The sequence below is a fragment of the Arctopsyche grandis genome, chromosome 2 (genome assembly GCF_051622035.1).
Source record: "Arctopsyche grandis isolate Sample6627 chromosome 2, ASM5162203v2, whole genome shotgun sequence".
NCBI lineage: Eukaryota > Metazoa > Arthropoda > Insecta > Trichoptera > Hydropsychidae > Arctopsyche > Arctopsyche grandis.
In genome coordinates this window covers 31,348,567-31,373,713 of record NC_135356.1, presented here as the reverse complement: position 1 = coordinate 31,373,713, position 25,147 = coordinate 31,348,567, and positions in this window count along the sequence as shown.

The following is a 25,147-nucleotide window of genomic DNA, read 5'->3' as shown; positions in this document are numbered from 1 at the left end:
TACACCCGATTGGTATAATTATGCACATGAAAGTGGTACTCTTGCCGTTAGATTTTCTGGAACGGTCAACACATTCGTGCATGTTTGTTTTATCCAAGTGCTATTATGCAGGTTGGCGATATGTCTCCAATTAAAAGTTCGGATGGCTTTGAATGGGAGTGAGGGGGTGTGTTGTGGGCAGGTGGGGCTGCGCCCCCTGCGCCCCCATCCGGGTGGCGTCGCCAGTTGGCGGCACACGTACTGCATTATCAGCCATACTGGCTCAGTTTCCACGAGAGAGAAGCAATAGCAGAGAGCAGTAGAGACATTATTGATATTCCGAGAGCGCCGTGTTGGCCGCCACCCCTCACCCACCCCCACCACCCCATTCCCACCCCGTTTTCTCCCATCGCTTACCCCACGTTTCCTCTTCGCCGTCCGTTTCCGTTTCCGGCGCTTGAAGCTACCCTCTTCTTCCTCTCTCTCTCATCCCCCACCCACACCGTACACCTCCTCTTCTCGACCGGGATTAAGCTCCCCGCCAGACGATCTATCAATATTGATTGTTATCGCAATTATAAATTGAATGAAGTCTCGACTGTGCGATCTACGACGCCTCCATTAAAATCTGCCGTAGACGGAAAACCGCGTAGCGAAAATCTATTCACGTTTACGTTCCACGCTCGTCGTGCACGTACGGCAACTTCTCTCTTTAGACTTAATTACTTTCATATTTCAATATACATATGAAAGTAATTAAGCATACAACAATTCATAGAGTGCAAAAATACATCTTAATCGACCGTTGATTTTAATTGCAAGACTCTCCGATTACAAGTTCCTGAATACGACCTAAAGTCATACTTAAATATGATCTAAAATATTAAATATGGGGTATAGTAATTCATAGAGCAATGGTTAGTATGTAATGCTTTCAATTGTGTGGTCACGAGTTCTATCCCTGGTGTATGACCTTGAACTCGTTTCCTATCAGAGTTTGCCAATTTATCTGATTGAAACGTTTCCAACAAATTGACAACCCTGTCCTATCTGTCTCGTGGAAATTCGTTTTATTCAGCATCTCGATGTTCACTGATTTGTATAAATGCTGAAAAATTGTCCATAGATGTCAATGTGGATGTTAATCGATGTGTGTATTGCCTTGCATGATAATTACAATAATATTGTACTATGTTTGACGATAGATGTCGTGTTTAATAAATAATTATTAATCTGTATTGCACACTCATCGCGGTGGAGCAATCTGTTAGATGAGTGTGCATGATTGATTGAATAAAAAATAAATATGTATAGGTGGCAGACAAAGCTATATTTTGTAGAATGCATCAAAGTTGAAATTGGATTCTAAATAGTGAGCATGTGAGTACATGAAGGTATCTTAAAAGCTCCTAGTGATAAATTATAAGCGAAGAAGATTCAACTTTTAAAGGTAAGCTGTTTAAAAACATTTATATAAATTAAAAAATGATTTAACGTGGAGTAGAGTCTACGAATGAAGTAGGAAAATTCGTCTGTATGTGTGTTAAAATTACTGTTCATTAGGGAGGGACTGAAGTTGGTTGTGGGGTGATGGGGTGGGGGGTGGTAGGTGGTAAGTGTGTTAGCAGCCTTTGGGACTCTAGAGCACATTCATATATCATTCGCTGTGGCGAGAGCGACCAACTTTGTTGTTTTTAATATTGCGCGCATTGAAATATTAATGGGGGGGTGGGTGGGTGGATGGTCGGCGACTCTTTGTTCTCGCTGGATAAAGTTTTTACAGCTGCCGCGTTTGATACGACCGCCACCCTCCACCTTATGTTAAATTCAAAACACTAAAAACGATATTAAATCATGTTCTCGCAGCCCTAGCCTACCGCGGATGCAAACGGAACCCGATTCTCACTCCAATGTATTCACATAATAAAACACATTTAATTTTGTTTAATGATATTGAAAAGGGATTCGCAAGTGGCATCTATCGGGATCGATTAGTACAATATTATTTTTGTAAAGCTTTGAGATTTCTCCGCTAGAGTAACTGGTTCGGATATTTACTTTGATATTAAAATTTAAAAATATATATGTATACATATGTACATACATCTGCATGAGTGTAAATACAAAATTTGTATTAACGTGAGTGATTTAAATTAGAGTGATCTAGTGCTACATTTGCTGAATATTTCAGCGATGATCTTCAACCAGCATCCGTGGAGACATCATGAAATTTGTAAGACATAATTTCTCTGAAAAAATATACATATAAGTACGTACATATAAACATATTTCAATTGTTTTTTTTAATATCATATTCATTTATATTTCAGTTTGAAACCACGGTTTGTGACGGTCATCAATATTATACTAAAAGACGCGTAAGTGATTTATTTTATTCATTCGAATGTTATATTTGGTATAAAATCATCAAGATTCTAGAACTGATTATAAAATCATCAGCCCTCTTTGTAGTTTGTAGTTGCGATTTACTCTTTCTTTAAAAATTTATCACACTATATATGTAGATGTGCATGGAGTTTTTAAACATTCCAGTGGAACAAAATTGAAATATATTCATATAAATTATATATAAGAAATAAGGACAAAGTAAATACTACATGAGATGAAATATTATACATGATATCGTTGACACTATTATTAATGAAGTAAGGATTATTTGATGAAAGAGGTAATCGTAAACATTGGTCAAAATGTTCGCCACTCATAGAATTTGATTTTTATAATGTTCATATTCAAAATGCGGATTCAACATAAATATGTATATAAATCCAAAACAAGACATCAATTTTTGTGCCGCATTTTTCAGGATTGATTACTTATCAACATTTGATGCGTTAGCACAACGAATACTTCGATTGTGTTTCAGATATTTTTAGGTTGTATTTGTAAAATTAGTACATTTTAAGAAAGGTTCACTTTCAGTCACGCTGCGAACGCACTTTTCTAACACTTTTTTTCATTACATGGTAAAATAGTAAAAGTAGTCAGTAATTATTTATATTTTTGACGAATAATAGACACCCGGTAGTAAAGAAGAAGAAATTAAGAGACGTGTGAAATTAGGTTGGAGTGCATTTGGATGAATGAACGCCGTATTTAAATCAAAAATGCCACTTTGCTTGAAGAAAAAGATCTTCGATTAATATGTTTTACAAGTAATGACGTATGGATGTGAAACTTGGTCATCGAATACCAAGAAGTTGCATACATATAAAGTCCGATGCATTCAAAGTGTGGAACGCTGCAATATCGACATAACGAGAAAATATAGTAAGCGGAATATGTGGGTGAGAAATATGACAAGGGTAGTGAATATAGTGAATAGATTGAAATGGCAATGGGCGGGTCGCTGAAATAATAGATGAAAGGTGGACAAAAGAAGTGCTAGAATGGTACCCGAGAGAATGTAAAAGGGTAAAAGGAAGACCGCAGGGGAGATGGGTAGGCGAAATTAAGAAAATGTGTGGGGTGAGATGGATGAGAGTTGTGCAAAACAGAGACGAATGGAAGCGTGTTGGAGAGGTCTTCATCCAGCAGTGGATGGTGAATGGCTGTAAATAATGATGATGATGACTTTGAAAAGGCGGCATAGACGATGCACCCAATTTTATATAATGTTTACTATAGATTGGCCATGTTTAAACGGTTTGTATTACAAACACCGAGCGAAGCCGGGTAAAAACACTAGTATGCATGTAGTATATACATTTTTATATAGTCTGTAGGATATTTGTTTTCAAATTGATGAGGAACCGTTTCAACAATAAAAATAAGATAAATTGGAAAACTCTGATAGGAATCGACCGATTTGGAGTCATAAATGTCCAAGTCTGACCATCAGCACTTCAGATAATACTCGAAATAAATTATTTTCAACCGAGGTTATACCACGGGATCGAACTCGACCACCTTTCAGTAGTTAACATTTACGCAACCGCCAAGCTTATGCTATGCTGGCTTGTATTGCATTGTGTTAAAAATATTGAGATTTTTAGTCCGGAATCAATCCGAATTAGTTCACTTCATGACGTAAGTGGATTCGATGATGGAATAATGTTCACATTTTGATTAATCGTCCGCTAATTGCCGGTGGAAAATTGTGCACACAGAGGACAGAAAGTAGGAGTAGAGGAAAACAGGACGACGGTGTGGGGTCCCGTGCACCCCCGCGGCCACTCCAATGTTAATCATATTACGTTCAAGCATCGATTCAACCCGCGCGGATAATGAACAGAAATTTGAAAATAATTATTAAAACTTTATCTTTAAAGGTACACACAAAAGACCACAATGGGGCGCAGTGCCGCCTCAAAGACGGGCCCGTTCCCTTTGAACGGATGGATGTTGAGACGGAGAGGGGGGAGGTGGGGGTGTGTGGGGCGCGAGGGGGGCGACGATGTCCCCCGCGTGGGGCTCCGCTGCCGGCTCGCGCGCCCCCATTGTGGCGCATCAATATAGTGCAAATAAAACAGTAATAAGAATACTGTTCGCCGGGTGCAAAACTCGTTAGCGCGGCTGCCGGAAGAAAGGGGTTGATTGAAGAATTTATTAAAATTACTTATGAAATTATTACCGAGCAAGCCGAAGGGTCTTTGTGCACGTATGGTATGTGTGTGTATTACCTATGTATCAGATCTTATTAATTGGCGTTCGTTCTAAGTCGAATTTAATTTCCGTCAAATGGGATTTCCACGCTGTACGGGATTATATTGGTGTTGTGTACATACATACATACATATGTATGTAGGAATGATTTTTAAACGAGCCGAGCCGTAGGTATGGTTGGTCAAGCTGGGATAAAGTGTGTGTGGTATGCATGGGAGAGACCGGATGCGTGCTGTTATGGTCACTTGTTGGAGAACGAGCCCGAAGACATGTGTTAATAAATACATAGTTCTGACTTAATCTGCGTTTCACTTGGAATCCTTCACATCCGGATCCTATATGTATGTATATTGAAATTTGTTCGTTTATTGTTTGTGTCCGATGCTCCATATCGGTTGAGCCGATATCAGTGTTTGAAATGTAAAATTTTAGTTATATGATAGATGTTGTTTAGGTACTGATAATGGCCCAGCTTGATTGTATTCCCTTTGTCTTTGCTTTCTGAAGATTAATAATGTCAAATCAGTTTAGATTTGATTTAATTATTTTGGGGTTCGATTGATTTATGTGTTTTGATTGATTTTGAGGTGTGAGTGTGGTTGGTTTTGTTATAAACAAACCACATTTGAATCAAACGCAGGAAACTGTATTTAAGTTTTGGTCGTTTTCATTTATTTATCTAATATTAATGGCGCGTTCTGTGTAAACATGCAGTTAATAATGATAATTTTAATAATTATTTTATTAATGATGCACATTATATTTTATAAAATGAAATGAAACGTTTCAGTATTAAACTTTGAAGATTTTCTCATTATGACTCAACTTATGTCGTAGGAAACTTAATTGCGACGCCAAGTTTTATAATAATAACTATTATGTCATGGTAAATTACTGTCATTTAAATGGTTTTGTATTATTATTTTTTTATTTGTTTCATATTTCGTACTAAGTTAAGTCATACTAAAGAATTACACAAAATTGCCGGTTTATATATTTTTCGTACATCATTATATATTTTTCGTCACTTAAATGAAAAATACCGGGCGAACGGAATTTTCGAAGATGAAAAAGACCAGGATTAATTTTGCGTTTATACATATTTTTCATTTTGCGTTTTTTTTTCTTATCCCAGTATAATACAATCTATTCGTTGACGCCTCGGTCCCCCGAGTCGGCGGGGCGTAATGAGTAAAATAATATTTTCTTAAGAATTTAATTTCATTACAACAAAAGAGGGTGTGTTGGGTGGGGAAGGGTCCGGGGCGAGTTGCCCATCTCTCCGCCACCTTTCGCCGCATTCGTAATTAAGGTGTACATTAATGAAATCTTTATATAAACCGGGCGCGAGGGGGTTGAGGCCGAAGGGAACAACCGAGGAAAAAAGCTCGGTGCGTTAATCTGCCGAAAGGCGTTCAAATACTAACCAACCCCCCTCGTCTCTTGAAGAGAAAATCCAAGAAATCCACCCCGCTCGGTCCAGATCGTTCCCAAAAAGATTCCTCCCCTTTGCCCCTTTCTGCGGTGTAACCCAATACTCTGTAGCTGATGGGGATGAAATATTGTACTTCGGTGTGACTTGTACAATTCTAAGACGGGAAACGCAACCGTGGGCATATCTAAGTTTCCCATCCGAATTTACGTTATTACTAGTACTCGCCACCGGTGTCGCGTCTCTGAAAATATATATGTCGCTTTTTATTTATAAGTTAGATAAGAAAATGTTACCTAGGTATTTCGATAGATATTTTATTAGAGGTATGGGGAAAGGCGAGTGCAACAGTGACGGTGTTGTTTATTCTGACGAAGAGAATGCTTCCCGCAAAACGGTGACTGACCGTGTGACTGATCGCATTGGTACTGCCAGAACCCCGGCGGTCACCACAGAGGGTTACATTTACATAAATATAGCATTAGAGGTAGCAATAAATCACAGAATTTAAAATTAAATAAGAGTAGGAAAAACGTATATGTATGGAAGTGTTGTTACTTATAATAAGCTGCCAGATGAAATTACAAATATACTTGTAATATTGATAAACTTATGGTAGCTGTAAGGTAACACCTCAAACAGTGTGTATGTATCTATGTACATACATATGTGAATGTATGTGTATATATTATTATTTGTGTGATTGAATATAATTAGTTATTAAGCTTGGCTATATCTTAAATAAACAAATAAAACCTTTATTGTTTCAACACTCTACAATCACACATCCTATTCAAATCTAAACTGTCAAATATCATTCTGATTGTATAGATACTCCTTTCAAAATTTCAAAACTTGTCTAAATCTTGTTTACACAAAACTGCTATTTGGAAAATATAATATAAGCATTTGAGAATAATTGTTATAATTTTTATCATCTCTTCCTCGTCCCTGTAACAAGCTATTCGCTCCACAAAATAATTTTATTTCAGAAAAGCTCGCCAGCCGCTACAAACATATGAATTGTCATCGTAGTATATTCTGCTTACAATCTACTATTTCTGCTTTTTAATTTACATGTTATATTTAAGAAAGAAAATAATTGTATCATAATGCAATTTTATAGAGTTATAATTACTTAAGTATGTTTCGAAATCTTAATTCACTGAAATAAATCCCAATTTATGATTGATCGTGTAAATACAATATGACTCAAAATTCCCAAACATTGGCTATTTTTTTTTTTTTGATGCTTGACCATTTCTCGTCCACCTTGATTTTTCGGTTTTAAATTGAAATAAGAGTCAGGTAATTGGGTTTAAATACGGACCACTCAAGCAACAGAATAGCATTTATTCATATAAAAGCATTAAAATATAATTTTAATAACATTTAAAACAATCGTAACAAAAAATATATATTCATTAATGTAAAACACAAAAAAGACACATGAAATAAGTGATTTCAACATTGAATCATTGAAGAATCACCAAATAAAAAAAAATCAGATATCTCCGTTCTTCGGTGAATTCTTTTCATGAGTTTTAAGACACAATATCGATAATGGACTTTTCGCAAGAGAATAGGTAAAAGACAATGATTAGAACTATTAAATTATTTTAATTAAAAGAGATAAACTTTATATGGTGAGTGATTAGCTGATTAATATTTTAGTCATATATGTAATTATGAGAATAACAGAATTACACATCTTAAGAAAAATTGCTTTTAACAATATAAATAAGTAATAAAGGTAAAACATTATAAACAAACAATATATGTAAAACATTAATTATTTAGAAAAGTTAAAAACATATATACATAATTTAAAAAATATGAAGATACATACATATATACAAAAAAATTTATGTATCAATTTTAAGTTCTGGTAGAACAATGTGAAAACAAGGTTATAATCTAATCGTGATATTTAAGTCAGTTTGGAACCATAAATAAACAATATTTTTATGGAAAACAAAAGTTTAAACCAGTCTAAGTATTTTCTGCATACCTCTGAACTATTAAATATAATAAAGTTTATTTCAGCTTCATGAGATGGGATGAGTTGGAAATAATTATATTTTTAAATAATCTATATAATATCTGTCTATCCACTATTAAAACTCCAATCATAGATCCATCTCCAAATCCTTAACAACATTAGTGAGAGCTAAGCGTTCGGCATGAGAATCGGCAGTCACTATATATTTTGGATTTATGTTCCCCAGAAATCTTTCAAAAGAGCAAATGCTGAAAAATTCTCAAAAGTTGTTAGACTTTAGTAGTGATAACTGCTAATGGAACAGCGCTGGCTATACTTTCTGTCAGAACAAAAGTTATAGTGTGTTGTTGCAAATCACAAGATGACGTTGAGTCAATAAATATAATGTTATTATGGTTTGGTCTCTCTTCATTAGCGGAGTTGTGATTATTACAGTAAAGGGATTTTCTATAAATTTAATTTTGGCGCCTCCTATTCTCCCTATGCATTGAATGTATATTTTCTGTAAGAAAAGAATTTTAAATTTATTATGTACATATGTAGCTTTATAAAATGTTCATTGTCATAATATTCATTACCTTGATCATACTAGTCATTTTTCCACCTCTTTCATATAAAAATGCAGCATGCTGTTGAACTGCCTCCACCACATCCACTATACTATGAAAATAGCATTGAAATCAGTGGAACCCAATCACGGGAATGTTTATCGACTTGGAAACGATCCACCTTGAATTTGTTAGACCAGCATACAATGAAATCCATCCCGGCAAAAAGCTTTATGGATAAACCGTCATCTGATGTGGAACCCATGGGGTTATGTTTGTATTCTTTAGAAAAGATGGACATGATAGAGGAGGGGTAGTAGATGTTAGATATGCGTTCAGCTATATCAGCGGCTTCGAAGAAAAGTGACTGACTGACTGACTCATGAATGGATTATATATGTCGCGGTAGGTATGAATGCACACACGTCAAATGTCAAATGTAAAAACGTAAGCAAATGTCTGTTAGTGTGTGTGTGAGCTATCGACGCGACACCGGTGGCGAGTAGTAGTAGTAACGTAAATTCGGATGGGAAACTTAGATATGCTGACCGTTGGCATGTCAAATGACCGACAGCGCGCCACTAGAACACCTGTTGGCGAATAGAGGAAACACATATAACACATCTCAATCTCTCACTATGTGCACGAGTGAGAGGTGTATATTAATCGTTAAACTCGAACGGGTTCCGATTACATGCGCCACTGCCGGTATGTGTGCATGTGTCTGTACGGTTCAATATAGGATTTTGATTTGTGACTTACTTATATTCCTCAAATATATAGATAGTCATGGGTTATTTGAGGGTTTCCGAATTATTTGAGGGTTATTCCGAACACTGAGCAACAACAAAAAAATACCAGAGCGGAGACTAGCCAATCTTTACTAAGTTTGACTCACTGAATTCGAATATGATATTGATTTTTGTTGGTGGGCGATCGTTTACAAGATATGAGCGTTTAAAAAAATCCGCGATTTTTACAGTTTTTTGGCTTTTGCGGTCTTTAACTCAAAATTTAGGATTGTTACGCTCAAAGTGAGTATTGAAATCAATAGTCAGATATTTTTCCTATTAATTGTTACATTTCATTGCTTTAAAATACTTCTAAGTCAAAAATATATTTTTTTTCCGTGCTATTTTTCATTTATTTGGCAATTTTTTTATTTCACCACGTTTATAAGGATTGGTTTTCTATCTCAATATTTTTTTTTTATCTAAACGTACTAACTCAAGCGGTAATTGCAATTTAAATGCTTTCGTTGTGTATATGGTTGTAGCGCGTGATATTTTGGGTGCAAGCGAGATGGCATGTAATCCACCTCACAGAGTATAGCGGTCGGACTAGCCAAAACACTGTAAAAATCGCGCATTTTTTTAAACGCTCATATTTCGTAAACATTGAAGTAGAATTATACTTCAATGCTCGTAAACGATCACCCACCAACAAAAATCAATATCATATTCGAATTCAGTGGGTCAAACTTAGTAAAGATTGGTTAGTCTCCGCTCTGGTAACTCAAAAACGTGATTTTTTGTTGCTCATTGTAATCGGAGAGCCTTCATACTACATACATAACAATTAAAAATTTTATCGTTTCTCCATTGTAAGTTACAGGGAAGGGGATCACTGTGGGCAACAAGTGTCCAAGAATAAACACTATTTAAATACCGACAATGATGATCTCGCAGATCAACAGAGCCAAGACGACGAACTGCAAACTGCAGAAGTTCAGTATGGAATCATTTTTCAAAAGATATTCCAAATTAGTCAGTGATTAGTGCCATACTTTCAGCAAGATCCCAATGATACGTTTCAATATTCATGCTCACGTTCGAAGAGGTTGTGAAATAAATGATTACGCTCTTATTCAATGGATGAAAAATCAAAATCACCCCACTACAGTTGAGACTGGTGAGCATCGTCACCGTCGAAAGCAACATACTAACGGTGCTAGAGATGAGGATAGTCCAATTTGGAAATTGAACCTACATATACCTACATACATGTGCACATGTGAATGATCACGCCAATGGCTTTTAATTATTTCGAATCCCACTATGTGGATTCACACAGTAGATTTATTTATAGTAATATTAGACCAATATTGAAAGTCGTTTGACATTTACTCAAATTTCGCTTTTTGTAATGTCCAGCCCACCATCAACTTGGATGATCAAAGCTGATTCTCTATTATCATTGAAGAAGGTTTCCATGTATGATTTCCATTCTGCAAGCCTTTCTTCAATATTTAGTAGTTTGCCGGTTTGATCTGTAAGTGAACTAATATATTTATTTTTGTATATTCCTGCTGCTTGTTTAACCTTCTTATGCATATTAAACGTATCATGTTTTGCTTCGAATTCCTCTATCATTCCGCCACATTCGCTGGCTAGCCATTTCTCCTTAGCTTGCCGAATTAGACGACGGATGGATCTTTGCACTTCCACGTATTTCTGCGTATTTATATTTTTATATCTGCGCCGAAGATCCATTAGTTGTGTAGTTGTGTTGATTATATCTTTAACGGCAATCCACGTAGATTCAATATCCATACTTCTTGATGTAGAAACATTGCTCAATTTATCGTTTAGTTCATACTGTATCAAACTTCTGATTCTTTCGTCATGCAATTTTTCCGTTTCGATACCAGACGCTTTTTTTTTCTTGTGTAACTTTTAAGTTTGAATTTGACTTTTGCTACTAAGAGGCTATGGTCTGTGAATACGTCCACTCCTGGGTATGTCTTAACACTTTTTATTATATTTCGAAAGCGTTTGTTTATGGTGATATCATCAATTTGATTCCTTACATCTCTGTCAGCATTTGAGATCCATGTATATAATTTCCTTGGATGTACATAATTTAAAAAAGGTGCTCATGATAATCAGCTCTCCTTCTTGGCAGAATTGGACTAATCTATCACCACGTTCATTTGGTGTCCTCAGTCCGAAACTTCCAACCACTTCTTCTCGTGCACCGCAACCAACCTTTGCGTCACCCATGACAATTGTTATATCGCTTCTTCTACAATAGGATTTGGCCTTCTCTATATCCGCATAAAAGAGCTCAACCTCATCATCCGGTGCGTTTGCAGTAGGTGCATATACTTGAATAACATTCAATGAAAAAGGTCTTTTATTTATTTGTAACAATGCAACGCGGTCAGATAATGGCAGCCGATTTTTACATACCTCTTTTACGTTTCACTTATGATTACACCAAAAAAAATTGTTGGTGTTTTTATTCAAAATAATTTATTTATTTATTTTATTCTAAACAGACCATTGTGGCATAACAGGATTTCCTAAAGCGCCACTTATTAAATATCAAGAAAATAAAAATAATTTAAAAGGTCAAAATAAAATAATGAAATATTGTTTTAAAAAAAAATACTACTTCCGGTTTACGAATTCAGACCAAACCATTACCAAATCTAAGTTAGTACATAAATAATATAAATATAATTTTTCAGCTTAATACGTTCAGGGGTGTGGACAGGATCCAGGCGACAACATTTTTGACCTTTCTAAAGAGATAAAATCCCACTTCCGGTTCATTAAATTTGATGATTTTATTTTTTATTTTTACTTCAAATCACTATCTTTATTATACTTAATAAATATCAAGACGCTTAAGATAATTTTAAAGGTCAAAATAAAATAATGAAATATTGTTTTAAAAAAAAATACTACTTCCGGTTTACGAATTCTAACCAAAACGTTACCAAATCTAAGTTAGTACAAAAAGAATACAAATATAAATTTTCGGCTTAATACGTCCAGCGGTGTGGACAGGATCCAGGCGACAACATTTTTGACCATTCTAGGAGATAAAAATACCACTTCCGGTATATTAAATTTTGTGATTTTTTTTTATTTTCATCACATTGATAGAAGAATTATACTTGATTTTTTTCGTGAAGATCACACGTGTATAAAGGTTCCGGAACCCGATTCCTTTTTCAATTCCGGATCCCGATTTTTTCAGTTTCAGGAACCATAAAAAGTTCATCAAATATTCGACGATTTAATCGTCATTGCGTGAATTCACAATTCTGCTAAAAGCAGAACTTCGGCCTACTCGACGAATTAATCGTCATTGCGTGAAACGCAAATCTGCTAAATTGCACATCATTGGCCATCTACGACAAATTGATAGTAATCGCTTTAAAAAGCAGTATCGCTGGTTTAAAATTATAAAATTCAGCAATTTTCGACAAATTAATCGTCACTACATTCATAATTGCAAATAATATTTAAATTTTAACAATTTATAATTAAAATTGTTTGCTCGTTAATTTGCACCATTAATTGGTCATCAATTATATATCTGCACGAGGGCAGATATAATAAATCTACGATTCAATTGTCTCAAAAAATCAATTGCGTTTGATTTAAAAAAAACTACGAAGTTCGTCGATTTAAAATAGATATATTTAGCTCGTATAATTAAATTTAATAGTATTATTTCTTTGTTAATGATCAGCCAATTTTTAAATTATAAATAAATCAATTAATTTGTAACGTGTGATATACGTTGTAACAATCATTTTAGTTCGACATGTACTTTGCGAAAATTGCACAAGTACATGTTCACTAAACACTTTTGAATTGTTGCAACTCAAATTTTCATTTTCATTTCACTTCGAACAAATTGTTAATTGTTCCATAAATTAATTTATCTATATATTGCTCAATACATATAATACCATTTGTGAATCGTCATCGTTATAGTGTAACAATAATCCGAATTCTGGTACATTCGTCTACACATACATACATACATACACTACCCACAGTTATACTTATAGGTAGACATCAACGTTATACTGTATCGGTCGCAACATTTAAATAATTGAATCCATTTATAATTCACATTAATTATTTTTTTAACGTGTAATTATTTTAAATAAACATAGGTACGTGTTAAAATAGTCGCAATATTCTTGTGCAATATTCCTGGACAATCGTCTCATTTTCCGACAAAAGGGTTTCTCAGACTGTATTCATTGGGAGGGGGGGGGTCTCATATTTAGGACTTAAGGTCAAATTTTTTGACCTTTAAAGCGGGCTTTACATTTTACAAAATATTTGGGTACTACAGTTTTTTAGTCTTATGAAATAAAACAAGAATCAAAGAAGGTACATAGGCATCGATATTACAAGAAAGATAAAAAGAGCGTAAATTTAACAAATAATATTTAAGATTCTTCTTTTTATAAACTACTATTTCCTTTCTTTTTTTCAGTTTATTTAGTGCAGTGGCGTAACTATTATAACGCGGGGGTATGCAGTGAATATGAGCCCTCAGGTTTGAGAGGGCTTTCGGGACAATCTCCAAATTTTAATATATATGTAAGTATTAAAAAAAAAAATTAAGAAAATCAATTCACAATAACTGAAAACTGTCTAATGTATGTATTAAAACAAATTCAGATTTGGCGAACTTGCAATATAAAGATGAAGAAATTCAGAAAATGTCTATAAAATATGTGATTGCAGAATTTTAAAATTTACATATGGGTTACATTTAAAATTTGCTAGTTTATTTATTTCTTTTTGTAGTTACGTCACTGATTTAGTTATTATTGCTCGACGTATATATGTTTGATAAAACATTCTCTGTTTGTTCATATTACTTAGAAGATGGGCAAGTGCATCGTTAAAAATTGAACAATGCATTAAAAACACACACAATAAACGGCATGGAATACATTTTTATAAGAAAACTATCATTTATCGAACATGTTATTCAATTAATATCGTAGTTTGACAATTTAGTAAATTATTTTATTAATATATATTATAGTAACGGAAACGGTACGCGGCAAAGTAAGGTGACCACTGATTTTATTAGGACAGTGCTGGTCCGTCCTGGTAAATTGTGCGATAAAACCGATACTTTATGGTAAAGCGAAAAAAATAAAAATAAATACGGTATTTACAGTTACAATTATTTTTGATAGTCTTTTCCTTCTTCGGCTTGTCGCTTCTCAAAATGTGCGACAAGCCGAAGAAGGAAATGCCTTACTTGCATATGCTCACGGGGCGTTCTTCGCAGTATTACACTACTGATCAAAAAGGCATCTAAATGTATATATCCCATCGAGACGTTTTTTCTATAAACGTACGCAAATAATGGCCGTTAAATAGGTCGATAGACGACGAAGCGCGCGACCGAAGCGCCTTCCGGTTCCGGTGGTGTTAGCAGAACCGCCATTACTGACACGCGCCGGCCGACCACGCAGCCACCACTTATTATCATTCGTGAAATCTCGCCGCCCAGCTCTTTTCCGATCTCATTCCCCGTTCGCAAATTCCCCGTTCGTCTCCGGTTCGTGCGGTTTTTTTCCCTAGCTACGCGTTAACCTCGTCGGAGAGCACGCGGCCGCCCACCCCCGCGCTGACCGCCATATTGCCTCAGCCCTTTAGGTTGATGCCCGCCGCTATTGTACAAATGCGCCATCGCTTATAGGAATACCGCTTGGATTTCCTACGCATTCCCATTGGAAAATCGTTTGAATATATTCGTGTCGACTTACAATAAACGGTTTGCCAAACTCTAATTCATACCTCGACGCCCCCTCCCCTCCCCACCTCCACCTACCGGTTTTGCCCTCTTGTTTAAATTTTTAATTGTAAAACAAAAGACATTGGTTTTATTTCATTTTTTTCTGATTAAAATCGAGCATTTGTTTCGTCGTTGAGCATTTTCCATACAAAGGATGTTTTTAAATTTTTCTATATGCGCTTCGCTTCCCCACCCGTGTCGCTCATTTTGTTGTTACTCGTTAGGCTAAACGTTATTATTATTCTAATAAATGTATTCCGAATTTATTTGTATATAATTTACAGCTGAGAAGCTTTTTATTGTAAAACAAAAAACATAATTTTTATATTTCACTTCGCTAATTAATTATTGTAAAACAAAAGACGTTATCGTTTTTATTTAATTTTCTGTTTAAAATCGAGCATTTGTTTTTTAATTTTGCATTTTCCATACAAAAGATATTTTTAGCATTTTCATACGCAATTCGCTCCCAAACCGTGTCGCTCATTTTAAATTACTCGTTAAGCTAATGCTATTATTATTGTATTGTATTAAATCGATTCTGATTGTATTTCTAATTTACAGCTGAGAAGGTGTCTGGAACGATAGAGTGGTTCAATGTCAAAAGCGGATATGGATTTATAAACAGGTAATTTTTCATTAACAAAAATACTATTTATATTTGCATCGTATTTTGTACCTACTGTGTATTTTTTATTGCAATTGCGGAACTGTTAAAATTTAATAAAGAAAAAAGAAAAAAATTCTTTCATTCTTTGTGCGTCGGAGAAAATATAAACATGGCGATGGTAAGTAGACATTGAAGCGGAGCGAATTTTATAAAATATACATTTACATACATTATATGTGTTGTGCATTGCGCTTTTTATTTCTATTATTTTTTACTGCCACCAGCTAGTTCTTATATTATTATTATGTATTTCTGCGTTTTTTTTATCTATACTTAAATTGAGCGATATAATTATAAGCGCAAATTACATTTTTTAATAAATTACTACATTTATAAAGAACAATTAAAAATATATTCCATTTATTTTGTTTTTATTTTTCGCGTTTAACAATGATTATATAATAAACATAATATGACTAATTGATTTTAAACAATATGTTGAAATACGATATATTCTAAATGTAATAGATATACTTAAAAATCCATGTCATATTGTGTTTATTCTAAATATATAAAATTGAAAATTTAAATAGCAGTGTATATTTTGCGCAATAAATGTGCTATTGAGGTTTTATGAAAAGATTTAATTTAATCCTTTGTAAAAATTGACGAAAAAAAAAATGCGCACTGTATAATTTTAACTCATTGTTGCATTTCCATACATAACTGAATCAAAAAAACAACTTCGTCGTTTCTTACGCGGATTTTTTTCTGTTTTGAATTTGAATTTGTCTGCTGTATTGAAGGCGTTATTATTAAACAATAATATTAGTCATTTTCTTGTTCACATTTTATTTATTATTGCGATTCTTCGCCGTTGGAGACTTTAACCTTGAAAAGTTGGTTTTCCAAACCGGCCGTATTTCAAGCGGACCAACGTCCTAGTTTGTGTGTTTCCTTCGATCAGCAACCCCCGGCCACTGGATCGGATGATTCGAATGACGATTGGAATGATTTGAAGGGATTCACCGACAATTCTCTGAAGAACAGCACGAGTGTCCGGCGAACACGCGGGACCAGGGCTGGCCGCGGCCGCTCTCGAGACAGAAGAGTGGTCGTAACACTCGAATATCTGTCTAGCTTTTCGAAATACGCACATCGAAATCATTCACGTACTTGTGTACTTGTATTCGAGATTTTTATTTTAACTTGTACGTGATATGTTAAAAATATACAAATTGTGCAATAGGTACAATAAACGTTCGATTTATTACCGTGTTGTGCTTACATCGGGTTGTCAGGCGTGCCGATTAATCGGGATTGTCACCAGTTTCACCAGTGTCACAAGTCTCGTGTCCCGAACAAACCTCTCGGGACGCCCAAATGTCCTGGTTTACTACTTTTTAAATTCCGACAGAAGTTTTTAACTCAGCATTAAACTATAAACTATAAACAAAAAGTCGGTAAAAGTCAGAATTTTCGACAGGGTGGACCCTCTAGACTCGGAAGCGAGGCTCGGTCGACCCTCTCCTTCCTGTCATTGGTTGCTCTTTGTGAGTACTTGCGAGTATTGCCGTAACCTGAATTAACTCGACTTTTACCTGATGAAATACTCCGACATATACTGCCTGGTTCGCATATAATTTCGGACGGTTGGGCTTTTAACTTCACTCACCAAATCACTGCTCTTTTCGTGTTTCTATCCTCTCGTGAAACAGTAGTGTACTATACATAGACTTATCATTATATATTTTCCTGAAACCAGGGCAATTTGCTTGAAACAGAAAGTGAGTGCTTTATATGCGGTTTTAGAAAGAGCCAAGTACATAGACTTATTATTCAAAAAAGGTAAGTAATGGCGTGGTTAACAAAAAACAACAATTATGTAATATTATTGAAATATTCTTAAGTAAACATAACTAATATTTAAAAAGTCATTAATATATTAACTAGCGTGAACTTTCTTCACAGATTCTTTGTTATTTTTAATCACGCCGAAAAATTCACAACGATATACAACTTCTATTACAATAATATATGTACAACTCAGTTCACAATTTACTTTGCAACGCACTAAAGTTTTTATATTGATTCAACCCTTCTACCTCTTTTTTCATGTGCAAAACTATCTATAAAAACAAGTACCGCGTAAGATTCTGTGTCTTATTCCTTAGTCGAATAGCACTGAGGGCAGGAAATGCAAACAGAGGGTCGGCCTTTGTCACAAAAGGGTCCAGCAGATTGGCAGGCTCAAATCAAGATGAATGTATAGGATCATTGCTCAATTGGAGAAATGACTTGTTGAATTTAATACCTCTGCAGGTAGATATGACCCATTCCAGGGAGTGGCACCGATGATGAACTCACGCGCCCTTTGGCTGTTCTGTAAATAGTGTTTACATGGCATAACGTATTGAGCGTATGAATTGTATATTGGTATGGTTTTGTATAACATTTAGATAACAAAATATAGGGAAAATGAATTTCCTGGAACGAGATGCCGATCGAAATGTAATCGTGAATTGTAACAATGTCAATATACAGGTATGTAATACTAATAATAATGGTTGAATACAAAATTGGCATAACTGAAATTGGAACCTGCTCGAGATAAAAACCCGTGTCTGCAAAAAAAGCTCGATATGAATATCGTGGGAAGAAGTGAGACGCGAAATCCAATCGATTATGCTGATAAGTAAGCTCTGACTGGCTGAATTGCCGAGTAGTGAAAACTTTTATACTACATATTAAATAACATGTTGCTATTCGATATGCTAGATATGCAAAATTATTTAAAAAAAAAGTTTAATGACTCGGCACGATCTAGAAATAGCATATGCAACAATAAGTAAATTCACAAATTTTACAGTAGGTTCCGGTGGCTAAAAACATATGTATTTTTGTTGTTCAGTGTAATGTATCACTTTTACCCAAGTTTGTATGGATGCATGTGTGGATTCGACCCAGCGTTACTCGAGACAGCCGTCCCTGTCTGCCGTGTATACACTGTTATGACCTCATAGCATTGATATTTATAACGGAAGCCTTATCTGCTTCCCACCAAAGATAACCACATACGGTCGCATCAGACGAATTAGATTACGAACCGTGCGAACCGTCAAAGCAATGAAAACGGATCCCACATTCTTTAGATAACACAAGAAATGGCGTCATCTCTTTTGTATAAAAGGGGATACACAAACCCCGATAAGGCAGATTACCTCAGACAACACCACGTATAACTACTCTACTCTACTAGTGAAAACTCTTGTGAAAACTCTTGTGAAAACCCTTGTGAAAACCCTTGTGAAAACCCTTGTGAAACCCTTGTGAACTCTTGTGAAAAGCCTAGAAAAAACCTTGTGAAATTCCTTTGTTTAAAACTAGCATTTATAAACTTTAACTTCAACTCAAACTTAAAACATCGAAGTGATCTGGACCTTTTTATAAAAGGGTGCCTATAAATATCTCTTAGGCTAATACTGTAAACATTATTAAAGAATATAATAAATTCTAACTAATAAGAAAAACAAGTGACTTTTATTACGGAAACAAAAAGGTGTTTATCTGGTTTGCTCGTAGATCAAACATTGATCTGCTTGTGAATCAGATATCATTTTTTTGTGTCTCCGGTCCGTCAGGACATAACAACACATATGTATGTAGTTTTAATAATGAATATTTGTCTACAAGACTAATTTCAAGACTCAGAACCTTTCTTGTCATCGCATACATGTTTTGTATAGTCGTGGATTTAAAAATTGAATTAGTTATCAAAATACCAAAAATGAGATAAAAAATTTAGAGTAGGTACTCCAATTATTTTTACCTACATATGCACTCGAGTAGTTGTGATGTCAGATAAAAGCTTGATCACGTGAAGACCGATGATTTCAATGTGTATATTTCAAAAAGCTGGACGGATATTCGAGTCTTACGACCGCGCACCACTCTCTCGAGTTTGGATGCCCATGCTGTTCTTCAGAGAATTGTCGTTGAATCCCTTCAAATCATTCCAATCGTCATTGAAATCATCCGTTCCAGTGGCCGGGGCTTGGCAATCGAAGGAAACACACGAACGAGTACGTTGACTAACTTGGAATAGGGCTGGTTTGGAAAGCCAACTTTTTGAGGTTAAAATATCCAACGGCGAAGAATCGAAGAAGTTGGCAACACTCATTCGTAGTTTGACATTTGACCAGCTTTACTCTCATCTTGTAAAATGAACCAAAGCACGTGAACAAATAATAAATGATAAAGTAAATAAAAGAAACATTTAAAAAAATTATTGATATTAATATTTATGAAATTTCTAAGAAGATGCAGGTTGAGCGTTGTTTAAAATTAATCTTCAAACTACGAATGAGGATGTGTGCATGAGTAGTGCAGCATCATGCAAATGCAGCACAATGCAAAAACTAAACTTTGTAATTATAAACTATGACATTTTGTTTCAGAAAGTACTGTCCGATGGTCCAAAAGACATGATTCATGTCTTTATAAAATAATACATCTTAGTAATAATACATTTTATTCGAATTTCCACGAATTTTTTCTTGTTAATGTAGGTATGATTTAAATTTTTAAGAGCTACTTATTTACTACTTACTTTACTAATTATAAACTATGACATTTTATTTCAGAAAGTACTGCCCCATTGTTCTGGAAATAATGAAATGGATGCAGGAAAAACATAACTTAATATAAAAATACACAAAATATCTATATAGATACATATATTGAAATGGTGATCATTGTTTATTTTATTTAGGTATATTTCTTTCTTGATAGTGTTAATGTATGTTTTTTTGATTTTTAAATGCTTTTTATTATTACGAAATTATGTTCACAATACATCTTATATCTATTTTAATAGCTACTGATCTACTGATCATTTTCTATTTTACAATTTTAATTTAATTTGGTTAGTAATCACAGTATTATATTATTCTAATGTTAATCTAAAGCATAATAGGAAAAAAAGCTCAAAAACCTATTTACAATCCTTGATAGTGTTAATGTATGTAGATATAGAGCATTATAGGATTATAGGATAAAATATGAAATCTCCATTTACAATATCTTAAGAGTGTTAATATAATATGTTTTTATTATTGCTTACTTAAAAATAAAAGGATAACAGGCAAAATAACATGTGCACCTATTTTATTTTCATTAAAGCTTTCATGAAATATTATAATTTTTCTTAAAAAATAAATATAAAATAAAAATAATGGTATTTTGTTTATTTTTTAAAATGTGTCATTACCTTAACATACCACTTGGTAGCTTTTCAAAATAACTTCAGAGTTGTTAACAACAGCTCATACAGCAGGTAGTCTGTCAGTGTTAGTTTAATAATGAATTTAATAGAAACTCAAATTTAATAAAGTGATGGTTAGACATAAGCATTTTCAAATACCTAGGTGTCTACTCTCTATCTCTATTCTACAAAGTAGTTTTTCATCATGGTAAAAGTCGGAATTCTCAACAGGGAGGACCCTCTAGACTCGGTGGACCCGTTCCTTCCTGACATTGGTTGCTCTTTGCGAGTACTCTAGTATTTTCGTGCCCTAAATTAACTCGACTTTTGCCTGATGAAATACGCTGACTCTTGGGCAGCGTACGGAAATATTCCAAATTCTTGTAAAAGTGGTTATAATTGCGTGGATCCACATGATAGTGAAATACATACACAAAATGTAGAAAATATGTGGATGCGTGTGAAAAGAAAGATGAAGCGCCAATTTGGCACAACGCGTGCCCGTTTTGATTCATATTTAGATGAATTTGTATTGAACCACAAATGAATGCGTGTATGTACATATATTCCATTCGCAATACGTGGAATTTTTCCGTACACTGCCCAACCGTCCGAAATTATATGCGAACCAGGCAGTATACATATGTCGGAGTATTTCATCAGGTAAAAGTCGAGTTAATTCAGGGCACGGCAATACTATGTAGAGTACTCGCAAAGAGCAGCTAATCAAAGGAAGCGCTGGTCGACAAAGCCTCTAATTTTACTGGTTATCTCGTCGTTATTTACTAAGCTACAATATACAACATGTATATTAACACTGTGATATTTCAAATAGCTTTTTCATAAACCTTTAGTGATCTATATATATATATATACATTAATATTATAAATTTAATTATTTTGTTTCTTTTTCTGTTATATTTTTGACCATTCTAGCGCATTGGGAATTCCTGTATTGTCTGTACATTAAATAAATAATAAATAAATAAAAACAAAATGTAGTGATCGCTAGATCAGTAACTAATTTATTAGAATATATCTATCTACATACATATGTACCAACCACTTAAGTGGTATTATTTTATAAAGACATACATTATTATGTTAAATTAATGTTTTTAACATCAACAAAAAATATATATACCTGAACTTTACAACGATCATTAAACAAAAATATACATATATCCATTATACATTTGTTTTTACTAATAATAATACATGTATTTACTAATCTAACAGCAGTAAGTGAGATGTATTATTTTAAGAAGACATAAATTTGGTTTATCCTTAATTTTTTTATCATTAACAAAAAATATATAGATATACCCAGTGGCGGCTCGTGGATAAGATATCTGGGGGTGCTGCGGTTGATTAAAAATAAAAAAAATGTTTATTTGGATTATATTTTACTATTAACATCAAAATGATCAGAATTAAACATTATATGTATTTTATTTCATTTAAAAATTGATTCTTCTGTCTTTTTTCCTTGAAAAAAGGTCTATCACCTTTTCGTTAAATTTTTCACTGTTCATAATCATTTTTTTTTCAATTGACAGCATAGACAAAGCCGTCAATCTTTCTTGAACTATTGTGTTTCTTATATACATATGTATGTCTTTATTCTATTTATTGATGAAAAACACCGTTCTTGGCTCAGATGTAGTTAAAGTTGTAAGCAGAATTTGAATAAGTTTTGTTATTTCCACACGAACTTTGGATAAATTGATTGCAAAAATAAGTTTTAAAAATATTAATAAATCATTAATACTATGCATTTCTTTCCTTGATTAAAACACTTCTAATTCAGTTTGAAGTTTTTCTTTATCTAGCATTGGATATGATTCAACGGTTAGTAGTAGATCTTCCATTGGCATTTTCTTACAGTACTTTTAAAAAATTTCTTTATTTAATAATATCACAGCTTTTCATTCATTAGAAAAAGCATATCTTGCTTTTATATCCTTAATAATAACATCGCACATATTTTTGAATTCTATAATATGTGCGATAATATATGCATATAATATATGCATCACATATTTTTGGTCTCAATTCGCTATAAGAATCTCGTATTTGTAGAATGACATTAGTAAAACTTTTTAAGTTTTCTTTAATTGAAAATGCATCGATATTACTAGATTGCATCTGGTTATAAATAATTTCTACATGCGGCATTAACTTGTTAAAAAGTTCTGAATAAAATAAAAAAATGTATTCAGTAAATTGGAAGAATCTGTTATTGTTTCATCAGTATTTTCGGAAGAATATTTAACCCTTTGACTGCTACAACAACGATAAATCGTTGTTTTGAAATCGGCGAAGATTGCTACGACGATCGTTGTTGTCGTCATTTATTGTCGTATTTCAATACTTTCTTTGAGCCACCAGCGCATCAGTGGCACGAAACATTTTTTTTGTATACGTATTTATATTTATTTTACAATCGAGCTTTATAAACATTTATCAATTTTTTAAATAAAAGCTCTTCAATTTCGGGTTCCCCATCAAAGTAAATTTCGGGTTCGTTGTCAATGTCATATAAGGAGTTATTACTTGGGAATTGATTATTGTCGATAAATTCATTTTCAGAATCAGTAGAGCTGCTGATTTGTCGAGTTCCTCGGCGAGGAGCTATTATTTCGCTTTCATCACTTTCACTGTCCGATATCATTTTGCAGAGTTAAAATAAATGGCAAAAAACAATAGAAATCCGCTTTCAATTATATAGGTCACGAGACGTCACGAATTCATGCAATCAATCGAATGCAACTGAAATGCATACAAAATGTTTATGATACATGTTGAAAAATTATTTGATTATTAGAAACTTCACATCCTTGTGTGTCTCGCTCACACGTACACAATTAAAACCAAGAAAGAAAGAGAGAAAGACCGCTACCTGTTTCGAATATATCGCATGTTGTTAGGATACATCGATGTCTAAAAATAGATTATTGAAAAAAATAAAGCGTCGGAAAATAATCGTCAAAACTTATTTAGTGTATATATGTAGGTATCTCTTTCGCACGCACGCATGTAAAAGCAAGAAAGAAAGAGAGAGCACGAGTCCACAACTGCTTCTAAAAATGTATATAAAGTATTATCACTCACTTTACGCAGCACCACTAATCATCGCAACCTTCTCAAATTTCATATATGTGTATTGTATTTATGTTCTGAGAACATAGGTAATTCTTTTAATACTCAACTTACTAATTTTCTTGAAAACATGTCTACTATTTCAACTAACTACCCGGATGATAGATTTTTAATTGTTGGAGATTTCAATCTAAGTAACATCCAATGGTCCCAGGATATCTCCAGAGGAGGACTTATACCTATCAATTCGTTAAGAAGCACCGAAATGACTCTTATTGATGCATTACATTTTTGTAATTTTAAACAATATAATGGAGTACTTAACTTATTCGGCCGTATTCTTGATCTAGTTTTATCAAATGAACATTTGGTAGTAGATGCCTGTTTAGATCCTCTCGTTCCTGAGGATCCTTATCATAAATCTCTGTTAATTACTGCTGATCTAACTTTTTATCGATCACTTAAATCTAAACCTTATACTAGATTCCTTTTTGATCTTGGTAACTATAACGAGATTCAAAATGAATTAAACTCTGTTTCTTGGTCTTATTTACATACTGTTTCTCTTGATGATGCTGTAAATTCATTTTATAATCTTATATATAATTTAAGGGATAAATATATCCCACAGAAACATGTTCAAAGTAGAAAATTTCCCGCTTGGTATACTGCACCCCTAAAAAAAGTCCTGAAGGAAAAGTACAAATTTTTTAAGAAATTCAAAAATTATAACAACCTGGCTGACCATCATACCTTTGTACTATTACGCAATCGGGCAAAAACTTTAGAGAAAGAATGTTTCAAAAATTATATGACTTTAGTAGAAAACGACATTTCCTTGAATCCCAAAGCATTCTGGTCCTACATTAAATCAAGGAACAAAAACAACGTCCTACCTCATATTCTGTATCATGGTGACATTACTGCTGATACGGGGGTGGACATTTGTAATTTGTTTTCTTCCTTCTTTTACTCGACGTTCCTTAAACCGGTCTCTAATCAATCGACTTCCTCT